The following is an 8,055-nucleotide window of genomic DNA, read 5'->3' on the forward strand; positions in this document are numbered from 1 at the left end:
CTAGACAACAACGGCTCAGCAGCGAAGTGGTAGAACACACAATCTCACAGAACGGAGACCGCAGAGTGCTGTAGAGCGTAAAAATGTCTGTTCTCGGTTGCAACACTCACTACAGAGTTCTAAACTGCCTCTGGAGCAACGTCAGCACAATAACTGTTTGTCGGGAGTTTCATGAAATGGATTTTCAAGCCTAACATCACCATGCGCAATGCTAAGCGTCAGCTGGAGTGGTGTAAAGCTCGCCGCCATTGGACTGGAGCAGTGGAAACACGTTCTCTGGAGTGATGAACACGCTTCACCATCTGGCAGTCCAACAGACTAATCTGGTTAGAAGGATGCCAGGAGAACGCTACCTGACCCAATGTATAGTGCCAACTGTAAAGTTTGGTGGAGGACTAATGGTCTGGGGCTGTTTTTCATGGTTTGGGCCCCTTAGTTCCAGTGAAGGGAAATCTTAACAGCATACAAAGACATTCTAGACAAGTTTGGAGAAGGCCCTTTCCTGTTTCAGCATGACAACGCCCCCGTGCACAAAACAAGGTCCATACAGAAATGGTTTGTAGAGATCAGTGTGAAGAACTTCACTTGCCTGCACAGAGCCCTGACTTCAACCCATCGAACACCTTTGGGATGAATTGGAACACCGACTGCAAGCCAGGCCTAATCGCCCAACATCAGTCCCCGACCTCACTAATGCTCTTGTGGCTGAATGGAAGCAAGTCCCCGCAGCAATGTTCCAACATCTACTGGAAAGCCTTCCAGAAGAGTGTAGGCTGTTATAGCAGCAATGTTCCAACATCTACTGAAAGCCTTCCTAAGAGTGAGGCTGTTATAGCAGCAATGTTCCAACATCTAGTGGAAAGCCTTCCAGAAGAGTGGAGGCTGTTATAGCAGCAATGTTCCAACATCTAGTGGAAAGCCTTCCAGAAGAGTGGAGCTGTTATAGCAGCAATGTCCAACATCTAGTGGAAAGCCTTCCCAGAAGAGTGGAGGCTGTTATAGCTGCAATGTTCCAACATCTAGTGGAAAGCCTTCCAGAAGAGTGGAGGCTGTTACACAGCAATGTTCAACATCTAGTGGAAAGCCTTCCCAGAAGAGTGGAGGCTGTTACAGCAGCAATGTTCCAACATCTAGTGGAAAGCCTTCCCAAAGAGTGGAGGCTGTTATAGCAGCAATGTTCCAACATCTAGTGGAAAGCCTTCCCAGAAGAGTGGAGGCTGTTACAGCAGCAATGTTCCATCATCTAGTGGAAAGCCTTCCCAGAAGAGTGGAGGCTGTTACAGCAGCAATGTTCCAACATCTAGTGAAAGCCTTCCCAGAAGAGTGGAGGCTGTTACAGCAGCAATGTTCCAACATCTAGTGGAAAGCCTTCCCAGAAGAGTGAGGCTGTTATAGCAGCAATGTTCCAACATCTAGTGGAAAGCTTCCCAGAAGAGTGGAGGCTGTTATAGCAGCAATGTTCCAACATCTAGTGGAAAGCCTTCCCAGAAGAGTGGAGGCTGTTATAGCAGCAATGATCCAACATCTAGTGGAAAGCCTTCCCAGAAGAGTGAGGCTGTTATAGCAGCAAAGGGGGACCAACTCCATATTAATGGCCATGATTTTGGAATGAGATGTTGGACGAGCAGGTGTCCACATGGTGTTGGTCATGGAGTCTACTTAACACACTAATGCTGCAATGCCATCATATTCCCATTGTAATATAATTTAGACTAAACCCTCATTAGCCGCCAGGTGTTAATGCAGAATTCTGTGTTTTTCATGCAGGAAAAAATATCAAACGAATCAGAATACCTTGCTACGTTTTGAAAACGCAGATCTAAAAATGCTTCTTATTGTAATTTGTGCTCGGCTTCAGACTAATTTTGTGCTTTGGTTGCATTCCTCCACTCGGATGAGAAATCTTTGCTCATTGTCAGATCAATAAAATTCCTTAATTCACAAATGGATATTCTATCAGCAGACAGAACTCTGATGTTTAGCTACTTTTCTCATATACTTTCTCCGGTAAAATTAACTTCAAACAAAGCATTATAATATGATGGCTACATTCCTTCTATGCTAACATTATAAATTGATGGCTACATTCCTTCTATGCTAAACATTATAAATATGATGGCTACATTCCTTCTATGCTAAACATTATAAATATGATGGTACATTCCTTCTATGCTAAACATTATAAATATGTGGCTACATTCCTTCTATGCTAAACATTATAAATATGATGGCTACATTCCTTCTATGCTAAACATTATAAATATGATGGCTACATTCTTCTATGCTAAACATAGACATATGATGGCTACATTCCTTCTATGCTAAACATTATAAATTGATGGCTACATTCCTTCATGCTAAACATTATAAATATTGATGGCTACATTCTTCTATGCTAACATTATAAATATGATGGCTACATTCCTTCTATGCTAAACATTATAAATATGATGGCTACATTCTTCTATGCTAAACATTATAAATATTATGGCTACGTTCCTTCTATGCTAAACATTATAAATATGATGGCTACATTCCTTCTATGCTAAACATTATAAATATGAGGCTACATTCCTTCAATGCTAAACATTATAAATATGATGGCTACTTCCTTCTATGCTAAACATTATAAATATGATGGCTACATTCTTCTATGCTAAACATTATAAATATGATGGCTACATTCCTTCTATGCTAAACATTATAAATATGATGGCTACATTCCTTCTATGCTAAACATTATAAATATGATGGCTACGTTCCTTCAATGCTAAACATTATAAATATGATGGCTACATTCCTTCAATGCTAAACATTATAAATATGATGGCTACGTTCCTTCTATGCTAAACATTATAAATATGATGGCTACATTCCTTCTATGCTAAACATTATAATATGATGGCTACATTCTTCTATGCTAACTTATAAATATATGGCTACTTCCTTCAATGCTAAACATTATAAAATATGATGGCTACATTCCTTCAATGCTAAACATTATAAATATGATGGCTACATTCTTCAATGCTAAACATTATAAATATGATGGCTACATTCCTCCTATGCTAAAACATTATAAATATGATGGCTACATTCCTTCTATGCTAAACATTAGAAATATGATGGCTACATTCCTTCTATGCTAACATTATAATATGATGGTACATTCCTTCTATGCTAAACATTAATATGATGGCTCATTCCTCTATGCTAAACATTATAAATATGATGGCCATGCATGATTCTCTTTTTTTAAATACCTTGCTTTCTCATTGTAAGCTCATTAACATTTAAATGTGTCAAATTTTTGGTCTTCCAGCCAAACAGCCACTGATGAAATTAAGCTATTTATGGTGAAAGTGGTGCAGTGATGTATTTTGTGTGAAGGGAAACTATAGCTGCTATAAACTATAACTATACCCTGATCACTCCATTGAATCAAAACACACTGTCACCTTCAAAATGAAATGCAGGTGAAATGGTTTAAAACACAGATTCTTTGATGCTTCCTTTTGAAAATGCTGATTTCTGGAAGCTAATGCGACCTCTGGCTCCAATTTAGAATGAATGGACAAACTAAAAAGTCTATATAACATGACACTGCTGTATAACCCATGAATAACCACTGTCCTGTCCTCCACTGTAATATAAAGTACTGATTGTATTGACAATGTGTTATTGATTATATTGATCCAGGTGGCCGGCGATAGTGGAGAGAGATCCAGACACCAAGACCTTCTGCCAGTTCAACAGGAATACTGACCTGTACCCTGTAAGATACACACTGACCTGTACCCTGTTAGATACACACTGACCTGTACCGTTAGTACACACGACCTGTATCCTGTTAGTACACACTGACCTGTACCCTGTTAGATACACACTGACCTGTACCCTGTTAGATACACACTGACCTGTACACTGTAAGATACACACTGACCTGTACCTGTTATACTACTACTAGTACGACCTGTACCCTGTTAATACACACTGACCTGTACCCTGTTAGATACACACTGACCTGTACCCTGTTAGATACACACTGACCTGTACCCGCTAGATACACACTGCTGTACCCTGTTAGATACACACTGACCTGTACCCTGTTAGATACACACTGACCTGTACCCTGTTAGATACACACTGACCTTTACCCTGTTAGATAACGACACTGACCTGTACCTTGTTAGATACACACTGACCCTGGTACCCTGTGTTAGAACACACTGACCTGTACCCTGTTAGATACACATGACCTGTACCCTGTTTAGATACAGCACTGACCTGTACCCTTTGTCCTGAACTTACCACGTGACTTATTGCTATCACACTGACCTTGTACCCTGTTAGATACACACTGACTGTACCCTGTTAGATACACACTGACCATGTACCTTGTAGATACACTACTGCACCTTTACCCTGTTAGATACACGCTGACCTGTTACCCTGTTAGATATACACTGACCTGGAACCGTTGATCATACCTCCTGACACTTAGATACACACTGACCTGTACCCTCGTTGTAGATACACACTACCTGTTACCACTGTATAGATACACCACTCTGAGACCTGTACCCTGTATATAGATCACCACACGACCTTCACCTTAGATACCACTGACTTGTACCAACTGTAGAGTACACACTGTTAGTCACACCTGTACCTGTTAGGGATAACACGACCTGTACCTTAGAACAACTACGTTCCTGTTATAACCTGCATTACTGTAGATAGACACTGATCTGTACCCTTAAGTACATAGACTACCTGTTAGATACACACTGCCTCACTGGTTATACACCTAGACTTACTGAATACACACTGACCTGTGCCCTGTTAGAATACACAACTAGCCTGTTACCTTTAGTACCAACTGCTTACTGTATACATTACACAGCGTGACCTGTAACCCTGCTTAGTATACACACTTACCTGTTAACCCTGTTATGATACCACACTGACCCTGATACTCCTGTTTAGATTAGACACCACTCCGTACCCTTTGTCACCGACCGTACCCTGTTTAATCACACCTGACCGTGTCACCCTGTTTAGATGACACTGTACCTGTACCCAGTTTAGATTACACAAGACCTGTACCCTCGTTAGATACACCACTGACCTGTACAACACACTGACCTGTTACCTGTTTAGACTAACACACTGACCTGTACCCTGTAAGATCACTGGAAGTCTCCTATTTATAAATTACTGAATGAAAACAGCTGGTACTAGTTGATCTTTCATTATGACATTTCGATTTGTGTGTAAATGGTGTGTATGTTCAATGTGTAGTGTGTGTTGCTGTGTGTAGTGCAGGTATCCATTGTAACCTTCACCTGGGTAAACCAGTCAGCAGAGCCTGGGTGGTGTCGGATCTTAAAGTCAGAAATTACACATCCTCTCTTACGTTTCCACTTTACAAAAACAGCACTTAGTTGACCGGGGCAGCTCTAGCAGGACAGACATTTGACGAACTGACTTGTTGGAAAGGTGGCATCCTATGACGGTCACGTTGAAAGTCACTTATCTCTTCAGTAAGGCCATTCTACTGACAATGTTTGTCTATGGAGATTGCATGGCTGTGTGTTTGATTTTATACACCTGTCMGCAACTGGTGTGGCTGAAATAGCAGAATACACTAATCTGAAGGGGTGTCTTTGTATGTAGTGTGTGTGGATAGTGGAGGCAGGGTAGCCTAGTGGTCAGAGCGTTGGACTAGTAACCGAAAGGTTGCAAGATCAAATCACCGAGCTGACAAGGTACAAATCTGTCGTTCCGCCCCTGAACAAGGCAGTTAACCCACTGTTCCCCAGTAGGCCGTCATTGAAAATAAGAATTTGTTCTTAACTGACTTGCCAAGTTAAACAAAGAAAACATTTAAATTGTGTTCAGTATGTGTGCGTAGTGTACCAAGGATATCCAATCTGTTGAGCCCAGACCAGAGACCCAGGAACCAGACTGCTGTTGATGACATCACACTCTTGTTCCGACCAGCTGTCCTCCGCAGCCTCACAGAGACCAGGGCCTACACAAACACACATTAAATGCAACATACCCACTGGGCAAAAATTCATGTGATGATGTTGAATACACTTGGAAAACATATCAGATTTGCAAAAAGTCATCAACGTAAGGTAATTACATTTATTTTATTTTTTTTAATCCAATGACATTGTGACTTTTTTTATTGAATTCATGTTTGTTGACAAATCAACCAAATGTCATTGGTTCAATGTCAACATTTTCTGATGCTGAGTGTAAGGAGAGGCTGAATCATTGTATGGTGATGTGTGTGTACCTGTGTCGTGTATACAGGTCCAGTCGCTGGGAAGGGCAGCCAGGTCAACGTGTCTCTCCACTCTCCTCCATTTCCCACAGACAGACCTACTACACTGAACCCACTGATCAACTAGAGGGGGGGGACAGGGGGGTGAGGAGGGGGGAGAGAACGAAGGTGTGGGAGACAGACAGAAAGAAGAGGAATATGGAGACAGTGGGGGAAATAGGGAGAGAATGAGAGGTAGAGGATAAAATACCCACATAACTGTTATAGTCTACCACCATCTGAATGGTTATGGGTCTGAATGAATAACTGCTAGAGGATAAAATACCCACATTCTGCACTGGAGTCGCTGTCTTCCTCTTCCTCCCTTTTTCTCTGTCTCTTCCTCTGTGAGCCGGACGCTGCAGTCTTTCTCTCACCAGACACTCTCCTGGAAGGCTCTTCCTCCCTGTTCAGAAGCACCATTGTAGCAAAACAACCCATATTTCATCTCTAGTTACACATGATGGTTCTAGTAAAGGTGTTTTACCTGAGAGAGACCTGGTCAATGGTGGCCTGCAGCAACTCCACCTCACTCAGCACAGCTCTGGCATCCTCTACACACACACACCACACCACACCACACCCACACAAGCACACACAACCACACCACACCACACCACACACACACACACACACACACACACACACACACACACACACACCACACACACGCACACGCAGAGTAAAGAGTTAAACATCTCCTACAATCACTGTTGTGATTCTTCTGAATGAGTAACATATTTTGTCTTTTCCAATGTGAAGGGTCAAGTCTCTTCTTCTATGAGAAAATGATAAGAGTGAAATGACAAGAGAGATACAGTTGAAGTCAGAAGTTTACATACACTTATGTTGGAATCATTAAAACTCGTTTTTCAACCACTCCACAAATTTCTTGTTAACAAACTATAGTTTTGGCAAGTCGTTTAGGACATCTACTTTGTGCATGACACAAGTCATTTTTCCAACAATTGTTTACAGACAGATTATTCACTTATAATTCACTGTATCACAATTCCAGAGGGTCAGAAGTTTACATACACTAAGTTGACTGTGCCTTTAAACAGTTGGAAAATTCCAGAAAATGATGTCATGGCTTTAGAAGCTTCTGATAGGCTAATTGACATAATTTGAGTCAATTGGAGGTGTACCTGTGGATGTATTTCAAGGCCTACCTTCAAACTCAGTGCCCTTTGCTTGACGTCATGGGAAAATCAGAAGAAATCAGCCAAGACCTCAGAAAAACAATTGTAGACCACCACAAGTCTGGTTCATCCTTGGGAGCAATTTCCAAATGCCTGAAGGTACCAATTCATCTGTACAAACAATAGTACGCAAGTATAAACACCAAGGGACCACGCAGCCGTCATACCGCTCAGGAGGAGACGCGTTCTGTCTCCTAGAGATGAACGTACTTTGGTGCGAAAAGTACAAATCAATCCCAGAACAACAGCAAAGGACCTTGTGAAGATGCTGAAGAAACAGGTACAAAAGTATCTATATCCACAGTAAAACAAGTCCTATATCGACATAACCTGAAAGGCCGCTCAGCAAGAAGAAACCACTGCTCCAAAAGCTCCAAACCGCCATAAAAATGACAGACTACGGTTTGCAACCGCACATGGGGACAAAGATCATACTTTTGGAGAAATGTCCTCTGGTCTGATGAAACAAAAATAGAACTGTTTGGCCATGATGACCATCGTTATGTTCGGAGCGAA

The 8,055-nt window shown here is 41.6% G+C and overlaps 2 long non-coding RNA genes across 4 annotated transcripts; both read right to left on the reverse strand.

Moving 5' to 3' along the window:
- Window positions 1-3,366: 3,366 nt before the first annotated feature.
- Window positions 3,367-4,255, reverse strand: LOC139026608 (uncharacterized). Of its 3 annotated transcripts, XR_011478456.1 has the most exons (4): window positions 4,235-4,255; window positions 3,999-4,151; window positions 3,866-3,917; window positions 3,367-3,818 (listed from the first exon to the last, which is right to left on the reverse strand). It is a non-coding gene; the product is annotated as an uncharacterized lncRNA (long non-coding RNA). The 3 variants fall into 3 exon arrangements; XR_011478455.1 differs by lacking the exon at window positions 4,235-4,255 and having other exon boundaries at window positions 3,367-3,792; window positions 3,999-4,199; XR_011478454.1 differs by lacking the exon at window positions 4,235-4,255 and having other exon boundaries at window positions 3,999-4,199.
- Window positions 4,256-5,461: 1,206 nt separating this feature from the next.
- LOC112078102 (uncharacterized) lies at window positions 5,462-6,909 on the reverse strand. Its single transcript, XR_002895591.2, has 4 exons — window positions 6,825-6,909; window positions 6,628-6,743; window positions 6,311-6,421; window positions 5,462-6,037 (listed from the first exon to the last, which is right to left on the reverse strand). It is a non-coding gene; the product is annotated as an uncharacterized lncRNA (long non-coding RNA).
- Window positions 6,910-8,055: the final 1,146 nt, after the last annotated feature.

This window comes from Salvelinus sp. IW2-2015, unplaced genomic scaffold, assembly GCF_002910315.2.
Source record: "Salvelinus sp. IW2-2015 unplaced genomic scaffold, ASM291031v2 Un_scaffold5260, whole genome shotgun sequence".
In the NCBI taxonomy this organism is placed as follows: Eukaryota; Metazoa; Chordata; class Actinopteri; order Salmoniformes; family Salmonidae; genus Salvelinus; species Salvelinus sp. IW2-2015.